The sequence below is a fragment of the Adiantum capillus-veneris genome, chromosome 3 (genome assembly GCF_014529385.1).
Source record: "Adiantum capillus-veneris isolate H3 chromosome 3, ASM1452938v2, whole genome shotgun sequence".
Taxonomy (NCBI): domain Eukaryota; kingdom Viridiplantae; phylum Streptophyta; class Polypodiopsida; order Polypodiales; family Pteridaceae; genus Adiantum; species Adiantum capillus-veneris.
In genome coordinates this window covers 94632957-94650214 of record NC_140933.1, presented here as the reverse complement: position 1 = coordinate 94650214, position 17258 = coordinate 94632957, and positions in this window count along the sequence as shown.

The window sequence follows — 17258 nt, the reverse complement described above, 5'->3', positions numbered from 1 at the left end:
TGAATTAATTAAGAAAATATAAATAAATTAATATAGTTTTGCTAATTAAAAAGAGTTAGTGCTACTTACCTTTGATTAACCAACTAGAGCTTTGCTCTCCAGTGATTTCTGCGTAGAGGTCCCTCTAGATGAGAGAGAATTTACCAAGGCGCCGAGTCTGCCTGAAATTGTGAAGCAACGGGTCCTATTTATAGGTTTCTGGGCACTCACAGGCTGAGAATGGCAGGAACTTGCATCCCAAGGCAGCTCTAGAACTCCACAAGCACCCCCTGCTACTAAATCTAGTCTGGGAAAGTTCATCATTACCCCACACAGCCCCCCAGATACATAGGATCGATTCTCTGCTAGTTTGTTGACTTTTAATGATTATTATTGGAAATATCTGCAATTTATAGAACCTTAGCATAAAAATTCTTTAGCAGTAATAATTACTAAAACCATTCAATTTTACTGAACTAATTAAACTCATAGTATAACCTTTCAGAGCTCGTAACGTTTCCAGATTTTATCGGAATTCTATTCTAAAAAATTCTAACTATAGTAAAGCTCTGGTTACGATTCCAAAAATACCAATATTTGCCATAGTTGGATCATTCTACAGTGTTTTATTAACAACCAAGTTAATTTGATCAGTCGTTGTACAATTTCTAAGGTTTCAGAAGCTGGAAACCTTACAATCACCCCAACTTAAGAAATTGAGATGTCCTCATCTCAGCCGAACTTGGGGAAATCTTTGAAAAGTGATACTCCGTCCTCGCATGTGGCATCTTCAGTGGGGTAGTTCTTCCATTTTACTAATTGTTCTTTGATTACTCTGTTTTCGCAGGCTTCTTTTGCTAGTATCAAAAAAACAATCTGGTTGGAGCTACTTGTTAGTCAATTTTTCCCCAAGAAACTCTCAGTGTTGAGCTCATCTTAAAAACCTTTGCAAACCATTTGTATCATCTCAAAAACCAGCTTAAATCAATTCCATAAAAGATCCATATATCCACCTTGTCAACATGAATACGCTCGGTCCAACTGACCATTCAGAGAAATCAGTGTTCGACAAGTATCATGTATTCCACCTTTGCCAATCGAACGCGCTCGGCGTGTTCTTGCCATTCTGAGCAATCTGCGTTCGGCACAAGCTTCCACCATTGCAGCAAAGGTACCCTCTATGTGCTCTAACCTAGTTGACCAACATTATGTAAAGGGTTTTAAGAAGTATCATACCAAGAGTTCTTTTAGTCTCTATGTCATTTTTCAAGAAAGGCTATCTTGTGCACAAGGAATGTGAGTTGGTTTTTGAATAACTACTTCATTTCTAAGATTCGAATTTTGCCTTCCTAACGAGAACCTCTCTCTCATTTGCTAGATCTACCCTTGATTTCTTGATTGAATGCTAAATTAACTTTAGATTCCTTAAGTAATAAAGCAAAGAAAATAATGTATACCATTATATAAGTAACTCAAAGTTTTACATTATCGACTTATAGTGGTTTACAAAACTGTCTATTGTTGTTGAGCTCTAGGATTACTAACTGTAGTCAAGCAAGTGGCTCTTTCATCTTTCTCGTTCATTAAGGTTGGTTCTCCCATGATTGCATAAATGCGCAAAGCTCTCTGAGGGAAGTCCTTTTGTAAGTAGATCAGCAGGATTTTCTGTGGTGTGAACTTTGACAAGCTGAAGTTGCTTATCCTCGAGCATTTCCCTGATGAAATGATACTTCACGTCCACATGCTTTGTCTTTGAGTGAAAAACTGGATTGCGAGCCAATTGTATAGCACTTTGACTATCACAATATAACACAGGCATCTCTTCTTTGATTCCCAAATCTGTTACTAGTCGATTAAGCCAAATTGATTCTTTGCATGCCTCTGATGCTGCAACATATTCAGCCTCTGTAGTAGACTGAGTAACACAATCTTGTAATCTAGAACGCCATGATACTGCTCCACCAGCCAATGTAAAGACATACCCTGACGTAGACCTTCGGTTGTCTAAGTCACCTGCATAATCTAAGTCTGTAAAACCCTTCACACTTAGCTCCTAACTCCCATAGCATATACGCATACTCTTTGTAGCTTTCAGGTATCTCAATATTCCTTTCACTGCCTCCCAATGTTTCTTGCCTGGGTTTGACATGTATCGACTTACTACTCCAACTGCAAATGCAATGTCTGGGCGAGTAGCAATCATTTCATACATCAAACTACCCACTGCAGGCGCATATGGAATCTTATCCATTTTAGCATGTTCTTCCTCAGACACGGGACAATCTTGTTTGCTAAGTTTCACATATGGTGGCAATGGAACACTCAATGCCTTTCCCTTCTCCATATTGAAACGTTGCAAAACCTTGTCAATATTCTCTGTTTGAGATAACCAAATCAACTTCCTTGATCTGTCTCTCTCAATGCGCATACCAAGTATATGACTTGCCTCACCCATGTCTTTCATGTCAAACGATTTTGCCATCTTTGACTTCAAAGCTGAAATTTCTTCCAAGTGCTTGCCAGCAATCAACGTGTCATCCACATACAAAATAAGGATCATCCAACTGCCATCCTTAGCCTTCTTTGTATATAGACAGTGATCGAACTCACTACGTTTGTAGCCTTGAGAAAGCATAAACTTGTGGAATTTATGGTACCATGCCCTCGGTGATTGTTTTAAGCCAAAAGTGGGGAATTGGTGAATCATTGGTATTAAAACTTGATATTGAGCACATAGGCTTAGAGTACACACCAAAGAGAACCTTGGGCTGAGGTTTAAGTTCATTCTGATCAAAAAGTCTTTATACGCGTATAAAGACTAGCAACCCTAAATAGAGCCAAACTGTACAAAGGTAGATGCTCAAAGTTTCCTAAAGCCTTGGGGAAGCCCTTGATTCATATTTCATTGCATTTGGATCAAAACAAAGCTTAAAAAGAACAGGAAACAATGCAAACACTCTACATACCCCTGTTTTGGTCACAACTTGAACAAACTTGATTCCTAACTCAAGTTAGAGAATATATGTGAAGTCCCTGAGTGTTAGACTACCTCTGGAGCAAGTTTCATGTCAATTGGCCCTAAAAGTCTTTATACATGTATAAAGTGTTTTTGTTGCTATTGACCAATAATTGAACTTAGGACCACACAAGGGGTGTCAAAACTCAACTAGAAGAACTGATATGCAAAAATCTAGTCAATCTGGTCAGAAAGACTTTCTACGCGTATAAAGACTTTCTGACCCTAATGACTTCCAAAGTTGAACTGGGACATTACATTGCATTCTAAGAGACCTTAGATGCCACTAGACAAGGTTGCACTCAAGTTGGAGAATCTGAGTGTGCAAGTGCCAAGAAACGAAAACAAGATCCCAAATCAATCTGCATCACATTGTAACTCACACTAAAATGGTCCAATTGTTATTTGAAAATTTTTGTGAGTTGCATGAGTGGTAGAGAACCTCTTGTAAGAAAGATTGCCATTTCTTATTAATAGTCTTTATACGCGTATAAAGACTGACAGCCAGATTTTAGAGTAGACAGTATAGCTGGAGCTTGCCAAGTAATCCACTTAGCTGTGACAACACCTTTTGCTAGTCCATTCTATGATAATAACATATACAGGGGATCAACCCTTCCAAAAGAAAATTTGGACAGGAAAAACTTGTATGTTCTTCCTAATCAATACTGAATGTTACTAATAGATAACCATCATTGACAAGGAATTGCAAAGTCTAAAGTTTTGTACAGATAGCTAGCAACAACGAAGTCCAGCAAGTCCAGACCAATCTAAATTGCAAGCAATCAACCAATTGAAGAGCTGAAATAGTCAGAGTAAGACACGACAGAGTGAACTCAAAAGTAAAAGGTTTGGATTTGTAGTGGTGTATTAACGGATTGATGTATTTGAGATCAGGAAGAAACCTTCAAAGAGACAAAAAAACACCAGGAGATCAGGTCAGCATAGTGTCTACGGAAGAGAGTGCGACCCAAGCAAGGGTAGATCCTCTAGCACCAATCATAGAAGATGGAAGTGGGACCGACACCTCCTCTGAGCAATCCTTTTATCTCATTGCAGACCAAAACATTGTGATGAACCAAACTATCCAAGGAGAGGGAGGAAGCACCTCTAGAAACCCTCCTCAGACATTAAGGTTTACAACCCTTTACTTAGAAGGACAAAATACCCATGGGGCTTTGGTCTATGCTGATGAAAGGGGACAAAAAATCATATGTGTTGAGGAACAACCAACAGAAGGAGTGAATGCCCTTCTAGTGTACGATGATGGGGATAGATTCAGTGATGAGGAGGGAACACATTACCTTATAGTTAAGGATCCAGAACTACAACAAGGACGGAGATAATGTGGTAAAGGGGAAGATGATTTCTAAAATCACCAAAATACCTCCTTTAATAGACCTTCTAATGCCACCCTAGTGTTTGACAAGAAGGTGACTAAAGTTGCAACTAGCCATGGAGCAGTAGGAATCTATGAATACCTGAATGGAAGAGTCAAGACATATTTTTGATGCCTAGCACCATTTTCCTTTGAGCTAAGCACAGAAAAGACTCTGTACATGTTCTCTATGAATCAGGTGAGGGAAGCCTCATAATATATGTTGACAAATATGGACGTGAGTATAAGCCAATAGAAAAATCAGAGGTAGCGAGATTGATAGCCACTAGGGTGATCCCAACAGAACTCGCTACTGCTCATCAAGGACTAAACCCTACCCCCAGTAAATCTACTAATCCCTTTGAGGAAATGGAGGATGAGATCAGAATCTCAGCCAGGCAAGCTAGAACGGTAGAAATAACAGCCTTTCCTTCATATCTCAACACAAATCCACAAATGCTACAATCATGGTTGCAACCTACGATGACAAGAGAACAAGAGTTCTATAGAGATGAAGCCCCTATTACAAATAGTTCATGTGAATCCTCGAGGAGTTCACTATGTGTAAAACTACCATATCACGTGCATTCAAGACTGTTTGTAAAACCCCTTGTCTGTGAATTTTGTTAGGAATATAATGTACCCTTTTCTTTTAAAATTTGTAAGTTCTTTTCAAATTTGAAAAAATAATACCCTTTTGTATATATATTTTTGTAAGTTTCAAGAACTTTAAATACCCTTCTGTTGAACTCACGTGATAGGTTACATTTTTATTAGGTGAGCTCCCCGGGTGTGACTCCTATGGTCTCACCTATGCCCACGTACTCTTATTCTTATCCCAAGGAAAGCAAGGGACCAACCATGATCCCAATCATAGCAGGATTTCCCTTTCTAGAGAGAATCAAGACAAAAAAAGGATTTATAAGGGAACCGCCTGTTGAAAGGTCATACAGAGGAATTGGGATGGGAGGCGTATAGTTGACGGAAGATTGAGACATGAACCAAACCTTGTGAGGAGAGAAGGACATGCCAGATTCTACGGCTGGTGGACTGTAGAACAAAGATGTGTTAGACCGTCTCAAGTCCAGAAATGGGTACACAAGAGTTATTTAGGAGAAGGAGATCCTAGAGATCATGTGGCAACATTCTTGCGAGTGATCCGAGCAGAAGAAGTTAGAGACTTTGATACACAATTTGCAGAAATTGGACTCACCTTAGAGGAAGACGCCACCACATGGTTCGACTCTGTAGACAGACGAGATTTTGGGACCATCCAAGAAGTTTTTGATGAGTTTGTGGAAGACTTATCTCAAAGAGAGATAGCTCACAATACTATCTCTCAAATCCACAAGTTTAAACAGAAAGATGGAGAATCTGTTAGGAAGGCAGCTCTACGACTGAAACGATACGTAAAGTTCTTCCCAATGGAAGAACTACCTACTCAATCCACACTGGTGTTGATATTTATCCAAGGATTGAGAAATGCAGATCTTCAAAGAGATTTGCATATGAAGAGAAGCCCTACTCTAAATGAGTTAACCAAAGAGGCTTTGTTCCTTGTAGATAAATGTGAGTCTTTTAGAATTACTTTCTCCAATGCAATTTACAACTTTAGATGCGGTCATCAAAGTAGGTGATATTGAAATGACTTTGCCTCTTGAGAGGACGCTCAACAATTTGGGTGAATTCATCTATGTACTGGATGAGCAGCTTTCACGTAAATACAAAGTCAGCATATCCCATCAAACACAATATGCCGGCTCACCTAGCATGACTCCCATTGCCATTGTGGATAGTCCGTCAAAGATGCAATTCGGTCAAAAGGAGTTAATAGATCTATGTAACCCCCCTCGAGTTTTGCCTTCAAACAGCTTCAAAAGGAGTACAAGACAAAAACTCTTACAGGCCGAAAAGAAGAGCACATTGAAAAAGCTTTTACTGCAAATACAACAAGTGGAACAAGTTACAGAGATTCCAAGGTCTTGTGGAGATCTCATTCTAGAATTTCCACCTACCATGGGAAAGTTGCACCATATGGATGCGATGGAGCATAAGTATGATCCTCATTTGTGATCGAGGCCTACTACGTCTAATATTGTTTTTCCAGGTGTAGTGCGTCTTAGTCATTGCATAGGATCTCTCAAGTGCATGAATGAACAATGTGTCCACTTGGTTAATTATCATATTCCCAATACAAGTCATTTAAACGGGTACATACAAAAGGCAACTGCACCTGGGCAATATTGTAAGATTGGAGATAAGAGCCTTACATGCCACTTTTGTAAGGCAATCGCTTTCTGTATTGCAACATGTGATTGTGTAGTATACTATGTCATGCCATCCGATGAGACAGCCACTAGAGTCATGATTCATCGTGGCACACATCAACACGATGTGTGCAGCGGCACATCCAAAACACTAACGGACAACACCAAGCTGATGGTGCAAAGGATTTTGACTGTTGACCCACACGCAGGAGCCAAGAAAGTTCAAATGTGTTTGGCAAAAGAAATTATAAGTACAACACTTCTTTGCAACAACACCAACGAAGAAATTTTAGGCGAGCAACAGCTATTTGCAATCACTGAGGAGTTGGGTCCATTGGTGCAAGATAATTGGTATGAGCATTTCCTAGATGCTTATTTCGATGCAAAACTCTATGCTAAATTATTTTTTTACCTAAACATTTTTAACATTGACAAGTTTCGGAGGTCAGTATCTATTTTACGTAGAGGGGTTGACAAAGAATCTTTTGGCATTGATGCACTCCTAAAGCTGAAGCGAGACTGCACATATGAGTTTTTCCATGGAAGCTGGTTTCTTGGTCAAGGTACGGAGGGGGAGAAATTTTATGTCTTCAAAATGTCCACAATTGGTCCAACATCCGCCGGTGTGGACCTAGTGAACTGAATGAGACAAGATCGGGATGGCGATCTTCGACGTACGTGGATCCAGTTTGATCACACCAGACGTGTTAACGAATGGGTGACTATGGCCTATCATGTCTATGATCCAAGGTACATGGCACACCTTAAGAGCTTTGTGGCTTGCCTTTGACTCTCTCTAAAACAATTTGTTTGCAGCATGCAAGACCTTTTGACTATTGCAACTTGTGAAATGAAACAGGAAGACATGGAAACGCAATGTTTTTTTTGGGAGTGCCTCAATGATGTAATTATATCATGTGGGTGTGAAAAAGCTAATTTCTTTGGCTTCATGGCGGATGAAGCTCAATCAAATTGGAATGCAGTTCGAATTGTTTTCAATGGTGGTGACAAGACCAATACAATGAACGGTCGAGAGCGTTCTTGTCTTTTCCATTGGAAGCAAAGCTTGAATCAACACACAATGAAGTATGTGGTGCAAGCTTCTCAACACACACACAAAGAAATGTGTGAGAAGTGGATGCAAGCACCAACAAAAGAGGCTGCATCAGCAAAGGCTTGTCTAATATGCCAATGGTGGCATAACGGTCATTGCATAGACCATAACATTCCATACATGGATTCATGGCTTAGTTGGTGGGAAATTCGTATTGCACATTGGGGTGGCATTATGACATGCGTAGAAAGTAGCTCTGATGGACCAAACACTCCACGCACTAACCTTGCGGAGAGCAAGCATGGCAGCTAGCTAGCAGGAGAGGGTTTCAACGCATTTCATTACATGATGCATGTACAACCGACCTTGATTACAGAGCACAAAAGCCATTTCATAAAGCCATGGAAAACACATTGGGAAGGGTCCATCAATACAAAAGCTTACGAAATTCCATGAAAACGTCCTAGCTAGGTGATAAGAGCAGTGAATGCGGCTACTGGGGGCACTCCAATGTATAAACAACCAACTCCATTAACAAGAGATAAGGAGACATCATAGCAAAAACGCAAGCCAAATGAGGTTATCAACGTGGAAGATGATGCATCACATAGGCTTGAGTACAACTCGGTCACCAAAGATCGCAAGAAGTGTGGAAGACCACGTAAGATCAACTTTGCAAAAGAAGGGATATCACAAACCCCAAAATGAAATATAGGTTCTGGTGGGCAGTATGTAGTTGAGCGCAAGGTCAATGAGGCAATGTGAGCCATACGCTGAACTCCACAGGTAGTAGGGTCACATGTAGCGGCACGCCAAGAGGAGGACGCACGTGTGGATGCAGTATAGCAAGTTCTATCCTTGGTATACCAGCCCCATCGTTTGAAGGGTATCAAAAACATCCAAATGGTGTGGTGCGTCAATGGTTTTGGTTTTTTCTAGATCATGTCTTGCATTGCCATATAGTAGACCAGAACATTGAGCCGCAGCCTCAACATCTACCACACACTTGGCCCGTGCATGTGGGCACCAACCTATCGGAGGATGAGGTGCAAAAATTGCATGAAGGGGGGTATCAAGTGGAGCTCAGCAAAGAAGGAGTATCTAATGTAACGCCACTTGCTCCTGAACAAAATATGACAAACTCTCCTTTCAAGTCAAAAGATACATCCACTCCTGAAGGTAGTGCAAGAGCCACAGTGCGAGATGGTCTTCATGTACGATATCAGACTTCCATTTCTGAGGATGCTACTCGCAAGATCAGTTTAGCACTAGCCCTGAGAGCGAAGGTCGTAGAAGAGATATGTGCAGCAGATGGTGTTAATGAGGTCTTCAATGTAGAGACCAAAGTGAAGATGGTCATGTTGGGATGTACAAAGTTCGTATTAGCAACCAACCATCGTGCACATGTCCAAAATTCATGGAACGGATGTCAAAGCAAAAACCATATCTTGCATGTAAACATTTGTATTTTATTTATCTGCATGTGCTAGGGCTAAGCCAAAATGATAACATGCTTATCCATCAACCAATCCTAGCAGATGTTGATATCTTCAGGGCACTGAGCCGAAGCCGAACTTGAGCCGAAGCCGAACTTATCCAGGCATGGATGCATAGCATTTGTCAATTCTCACTTTTTCTTAGTATGCTTTACCTAGACAACTGTACTACTTTCTAATTTTATCTTATGATGGCCACATTTGGATACATTCATTTGCAAATTTTTTTCATATTTGAGTACTAGTTGTTTATGTGTCAAATCGTGTATAAAGTAATATAATATTTTCACAATGGCTATAAATTGCCATAGCTTGAATTATTTTTGTGAAAGCGTCCACTAGCTTCCTAGCAAACCTCTCTTTCTTTTCACGACGTCCGACGATCTTGAGAGTAAAATCAAGTCTGCGTGGGATGCCATGGAAGCCATTCCCAATGGAGAGGCATTGTATGGAGCCGATTGGTTTAGGGAGGCTCTAAAGGTAACCATCAATGTGTATCACCTCTATCAATGCCGCAAGGAACTCAATATACGGAGCTTAATCAATTTGAACGAGACGGGACAATTTGCTTTCTCTTGCTGGAAGAAGATTGGGCTCATCACTGAGGAGGATGAGGAGGAAATGATGCAGCAGCTAGGGAACGTGGTGAATCTTAATTTGCCACTCGAAGGGAGCACATCAACTCCTAAAACCGGGCCTTCCAGAAGATGAACACTTCTTGCCTATGTAATGCAAGTGCAATAAAATGTAACTTTTTTATTATTAATGGGTGTTCTTGTTTTAAGTACCCTTGTCTCTATTGTTTTTTAAACAATTTGTTTAGCTTCCATATCTTTGACTATGTCTCAACCTCCCTAATACCTCTCTCTCTCTCTCTCTCTCTCTCTCTCTCTCTGAGAGAGAGAGAGATAGAGATATGAAAAAGACGAAAGAGTAGACAAGGAAGAAGAGAGAATCTTTTTAGGAATCTGCTCACCTGATTTCTAAAAAGCGCTCATCAAAAACTTCTCGCTTGAAAATATCCCCCAAAGCTCAACAAGTCTTTTCAAACCTCTATTATGATGCTACTGATGAGTTTGAAGAACATTCAGCTACATCTGACGATTCTAGGTCAAAAAAAGGATATGTGAGAGTCCAATTACTCCCAAAAGGAAGAGAGGAAAAGTTTTTTGAATTTCCAAACCAAAAAACAAGAAGACATAAATGGTATAGAAGAAAAAGAAACACAAAAAACTTGAAATCTAGACCGATGCCATCAGTTTCTAGCAAAACACAATTTCGGATGCAGATAGATGAACATGATTGTGTCAAAGACAAAATCACGGGTAGATATCCTTCAAACAACAAACAAGGGACATCAAGAACATCAGAAAAAACGAAAAAGGAAACTCAATCAAAACCTAAGCACTAGGATGATGACTCATCCATGACACGTGTTGAACAAAAGAAAAAATATCAAGAGTTGAAGAAAACTCTAAAGGAGTTGTATACCGCTGAAATGGAAAAATTTGGGGAGGAGAATAAAGATTTAACGAGTGTTCCATCCCATTACAAAAAATATACCCTCCAAGACTGAAAGATCATAGTCGATCAATGTGTAAGGGAACTAAGAAGGCAGGGTGAGTCATATGAAGGACCTGAAAATGCAAAGAAATAGATTTAGCCAAACCAGGAGAAGAGCCCATATCTGCCTACATTGCGAACGACTTGACTGAAGAAGAAGAAGAGATTTTCCTAAGCTTATTGAAAGAACACTGAGATATCTTTGCTTGATCTTACAAAGATCTCAAGGGTGTTGATCCAACAATTTATCAACATACCATACCTTTGAGAGAGGATTCAAAACCAAGTAGACAATGGCCATATACTTATAATGAAACATTTGCCAAAAAGATCAAAGAAGAGATAGAAAAACTCAAGGAAGCCGAATTCATTTATGAAATTGAACACACAGATTAGGTGTCTCCAATTGTGGTGGTACCCAAGAAAAATGGAAAATTAAGAGTGTGCGTCAATCTCAAAAAAGTGAATGCAGCCACCATTAGAGATAACTACCCTCTTCCAATCACCGAGCATGTTTTAGAACAAGGTGCAGATAAAGAAGCTTATAGCTTTTTAGACGGCTTTTTAGGGTACAATCAACTTTTGGTTGATCCCAAAGATCAACATAAAATTGCCTTTGCAACTTAATGGGATATTTTTTCCTATACGGTTATGCCTTTTGGGCTAACTAATGCTCTTGCCGCCTTTCAAAGATTGATGAGCCATGCTTTTAAAGAATATCTTAGGAATTTTTTGAGAGGTATACATGAATAATTTATGTGTACATTCATCAATCCGATCTTATTATTTTAAATATCTCAAAAAGGTATTCAAAAAATGTAGATTTTAAAGGATTTGCTTAAATCCTGAAAAGTGCACCTTTATGGACAGAGAAGGAAAAATTCTTGGACATATAGTGTCTAAAAATGGCATAGCGATTGATATGGATAAAATTCATGTTATTACTAAATTACCTAGATCGACAAAAGTCAAAGGGGTTCAAGATTTCACAGGACATTGTGGATATTATAGACAATTCATTTACATGTATTGTTAATAGCAAAACCCATGTATGGCCTAATTACACTCTTTGTATGGACTGATGAGCGTGAAGAATCCTTTATGAAGCTTAAACAAGCTCTCACTTTAGCCCCAATATTTGAAGCACCAGATTAGAATAAGATATTACATATATATGTTGATGCTTCCAATTTTGCCATTGGGTGTATATTAGCTCAACCAGGAGATGGAAAAATTATTTTCCCATTTCTTATGCTAGTAGACAATTGAATGTGGTAGAGAAGAATTATACAACCATTGAAAGAGAAGGATTAGGGATGATCTATGCCTCAAAAAAGTATAGACATTACCTATTAGCCAACAAATTTGTGTTCTTTGTGAACCACCAAGCTTTATTAAACTTGGTTAATAAACCATGCAACGCAGGGAGAGTAGTGAGATGGTTCATTATTCTTTTGGAATTTGATTTCACTGTAGCTGTAAAAAAAGGCACCACACACCAAAGAGCAGATCATTTATCAAAGATTATTTCAAGAGAACCATCAAAACGGAGAGACGATGATATACCGAATGCATATCTGTTCTTGATGGAAATGATACCCCATTGGTCAAAAAATATGGTTTCATTGATGACATAGCTCAAGTGGATTCTTAGATATCACTTTCTATTATACCAGGATTAATTGGGCAACCACGACTATATATCAATTACTAGCTGGAAGGCTATACAAAAGAAATCAAGATGAAATATTGATTTTGTGTATTAATCCTGAGGAGAAAACTTAATACATAAGTCAAACACACATTACCATAGTAGGACTTCACTTTGGGGAAGACCAAACTATGCAACATATCTTGAGACTTGGAGTATTTTGGCCAACCATAAGGAGTGATGTTCACTCATTTGTGAAAAACTCTCTTCAATGCTAGAAACAAACACCCATATCTCATGTGATATTATTTCAAATCTTACTCGTTCCTAATTGGAGTAACTATTTAGTTATTTACTTATCAAGCAAAACATTTCTGGCGAATATGAGTTAACGCCGTCAAAGAGCTATTGAAACTGAAGCAAAAGACTATGTTCTTATTGAAAACCAATTGTATCGGAGAGGAAAGGATCAACATCTGCGTCTCTGTGCAAATGAAGATGAATATATTCCCACTTTAGAACAAGCACATGTTGGATTAGCGGGAGGTCACTTTTCTAGTGAAACCATCGCTAAAAAAATTTAATGGCAAGTATATAGTGGCCAACACTTTTTGCAGATGCCAAAGAATATGTTCGAAGATGTGATGCATGCCAACGAGAAAAAATATCAACAAGGATAGATAACATGCTTTTAAGACCAATGATGGGAGCTAGAGCTTTTGCAAAATAGGACATAGTGTTTGTTGAACCAATACAACCACCTGCTTATAGAACTCAAGCTCAATATATCATTGTAGCTATGGACTATTTGACCAAGTGGATAGAGGCTAAGGCAATCAGAAAGAATGATGCTAGAACCACAACCGCATTTTTGTATGAGAATGTATTCACAAGATATGGACTACCAATTGAAAGTTTCATAGGGGAACTCATTTTCTCAATGAGGTAATTGAGTATCTTCTGAATGAATTTATGGTCATCTATAACAAATCCGCTCCATATCATCCACAAGCAAATGGACAAGGTAAGCACACGAATAAAATTCTTAACTCGGTATTGACTAAAGTGGTTAGTTCAAAACGAACTGATTGGGAAATGAATCTAGATGCCGCTCTATGGGCTTATAGATGTAGCTCAAGATTCAAACCAACATAGTATCTGGTAACTTGTAAGTGGTAGTAAAACGAGTAAAGTTTGCAAGATGTAATGCCGTGAAGCCTCAAGTGTGCACCTCTTGAATCTTGATGTAACTACCACACTCAAGATGCTTGTGTAAATTGTCCTTGTATCAACTACCTAAAATCACCCATTTCAATAACTCAAGTATGAGAGTCAAGACCAAGTTTATTACACATACATAGCTTTGAATAGCTCTCAAGTTGAGAGAAAAGCCTACTCAAAAAGAGGTATATAGAGGCTTCAATAACCCTCGTGAATCTTCCTCTTTCCTAGTTCACGAATCACAAACCCGAAGTCTTGCAATCTACACTCACGATGCTAGAAAAAATGAACTATAATCACATGGAAAAGCATCTGCTTGTGGTTCTTGTAGCCATTGTAGCCCAAGAGCTTCGCATGACAAGTTGCAAAGGTTTGTATGCAACACAAGGGATCAAACCTTGAAAATGTAGACAAACTTTAGGCAATTAAGGTCCAAGCAGGCAAGGGGGCAGCTTAGTTAAGCAAGGGCTGTGCTTAAGCAGGGGGCCCAGACTGGTATGTTACCATATACATGTGGTAGTGATGTGTATGAACACACTAGGACCGCCGGGGCATTTTTTCCCTCTTTAGGAGTTTTTTTCCCCCTGTGCATTGTATGTATGCCCATCATGCTAGGACTATCTATCTTTCCATTGCACACTAAGTAAAATAATCTCTATTGTGTGGCTTGAGCTTCCTTCGTCTTCTCCAAGCTATGTGTGTTTTCCTGCAACCCTAATTTGGTATCAAAGCAGGTTGCGTCCTCCCGGGCTTAGTTGCCAACAGCTCTAGCACAAGCTTGCTCACTTTCTCCTATTTTAGTGAGCTTTGGCGAGCATTCACAAGTCGACAAAAATTTTCAGAAAGCTCGTAGAGCATAGTCTTCTCAAAATTCGATTTGGGCTCGTTTTGGCCTCCGTTTCCACTACAACTAGGTTTGTGCAGGCAATTTTGTCATTTTGTGCAGAATTTCTATCATTGTCAAATACTGCATAACAGGTCTCATATAGTCTACTGTGGGTTGTGCTATATAGTAGGTGCTAGTCTCACTCAGTTTCTCCTCATTTCGAGCATTTTTCACATCACGTGCAGGAATTTTCCATGGCTGACAACAACACAGATGTATTCAAGATGTTTGCTGCTGAGGACAGATTGGATGGGGACAATTACCTTACACGATGCAACATGTTCTTATGTCAAAGGGCGTCTAGAATATTGTGCAAGGCATTGATGTATTTCCTGGTTCTTAGGATGTAGGCGATGTCGAGGATGTTGCAGGTCTTGCTCCACGGATTGCTGCTGTAAGAGTTGTTTTGCCTAAGGTAGAACAAGTTCATTGGGATGTAAAGGATGCATGGGCTCATGCATTGATTGCATTGTCTGTGAAGCGCACCATTACTCCTCACATTTGTTCAGTGAAATCTACAAAACAAGCTTGGGATATTCTAGCAGGTATTTATGCAAGCCGCAATGAGGCTAAAATTACTTTGCTGCGTAAAGAACTGGAATCAAAGATTATGCATGAGGAAGATGATATGGACACTTTCCTTGATGGTGTCAAGGATATCAATGAGCAATTTATTTCTGTAGATGAAGTTATTTCAGACAGTTCTCTTGCTCAAATTGTTCTTGATGCTTTACTAGATTCTTACCAGGATTTTGCTAGTACTTAGAGACTTATGACCCAAGGAAATCTTGAAGTTGTCAAGTTTGATACATTATGCACATTGCTATTGCAAGAGTCACTTTCCAGAAAGAACAGGACTAGACAGCGTGCAGTTGAACAGGCTTTTATTGCTTCTCAAAGAAAGGGTGGTAACAGCAATGCAACCACTTCTTATGGTTTTGCTACGAGTGGCAAAACTTGTGTTCCCAATGCTTCTGCTGGCAGCACTTCGTCTAGCAATTCTGGTGATAAGGGCAAAAAGAAGATGTGTTTCCATTATTGTAAAGCTAATGTGATCGCTTGATCAAGCAGTGTCCTAAGTTGAAGGCCAAAGAGGCTAAGAAGAAAGAGGATGGTTCCACTGCAAATGTTGGTTCCACTATAAATGCAGCCATTGTTGAGTCTTCTGTGAAAGGAGACTATGATGCTGATGTTGATGCAGAATGGGATTTTAGTGCAGAGTGCACTTACAATTCTGCTTTCCATGCATGTCAGTTGCTGCAGATTCATATGTGTGGTATTTCGACAGTGGTGCTACAAAGCACATTACCTCACATCATGAATTGCTCACCTCTCTTGAGTTTGTCCCTCATGGGAATTCAGTCACTTGTGCCAAAAATACCTCTTATTCGGTTCAGGGGGTTGGAAAGATTGTGCTTACTGCAGAAAATGGAAGTTCTTTCACACTTGTTGATGCACTTTATATACCTAAGATCAAGAAGAATCTTTTGTCTGTATCTGCACTTGCAAGACTTGGACTTGTAGTCAAATTTGTGGATGACAGATGTACAGTCATGATCTCAGTTTTGATGATGGGTTGTATAAGCTCACTTTGTATGACAAGTGTGGGCAGAATTGTGCAAATGCAGTTGTGAATTCAAACGCTATTCCAGATGCAAAACTTTGGCATGCACATTTTGGGCATCTCAATTTTGCCATTTTATTGCGTTTGCAGAAATCTAATATGGTTGCTTCTTTGCCGCCTCTTGAAGCACTTGTTAAACATGTTTGTGAAGGCTGTATTTTGGGTAAAATTCAGCCTTCTAAGTTTCCAAAGCATGGTTCAGTTAGGGCCACATGCGGGTTGTAGCTTGTGCATAGTGACGTTTGTGGGCCCATGCAAACTCCGTCTAGGTATCTGCTTAAGACTGTAAAAGGCCCTATGTAACTTGTAAACATGCCCTTTCTTCCCACGAACCTCAAATCCAAGTCCAAGCTGAAAAACGTACACCACCTCCTTGAAGGATCCATTTAGGAAAGCAGACTTTACATCTACACACACACACACACACACACACACACACACACACACACACACACACACACACACACACATATATGAAACCAGCCTGTAGGGCGGTAGACGTAGGCTTTCACCCGAATTCTTTACTTTACTATAGACTTTCACACATAGAGAGAACTTGCGACAAGAACTAACACTTAAAGCACACACACGGCTCGGAAGAGAGAATGCTCCGAGCAGACGCCGACAACCTGTAGGCCCCAAAATTGGCACCCCTTTCGATATTTCTTTATTCTTTAAGAGGGAAAATTACAAGAAGAGTCCTCAAAATTCTTTAACTGTATCCACCTACTCTGGCAAAATTTCAACAGCATAATAGCCCCAAAACTTGCCCAAAACTAATTCCCTTGCTGGAACTCACTTCCACTGAAATAAACCCTCTGATTTATGCCCAAAGTCAGTAAATTCAGCATGCTATATTTATTGGTTTCTGCCCTATTTTCATCCCTAAACAGTCCCTGAACTATCCTCTATCAGTGGGGCATTGTTCCCAATGATTTTGGCAACCGTATGGCTGAAAAGAAGTCCAAACTCAGCCCATAAACAAGCGTTGAAAACGCACATGCACGGTGAGGTTATCACCTTCATCGGTGCTTGCTTTTGGAGCAAGAGTTAGCTACTCATGTTCCTGCTCAGAGAGGCTCTTGCCTCAGCAAAAACGCATATGACCACACAACTATACATG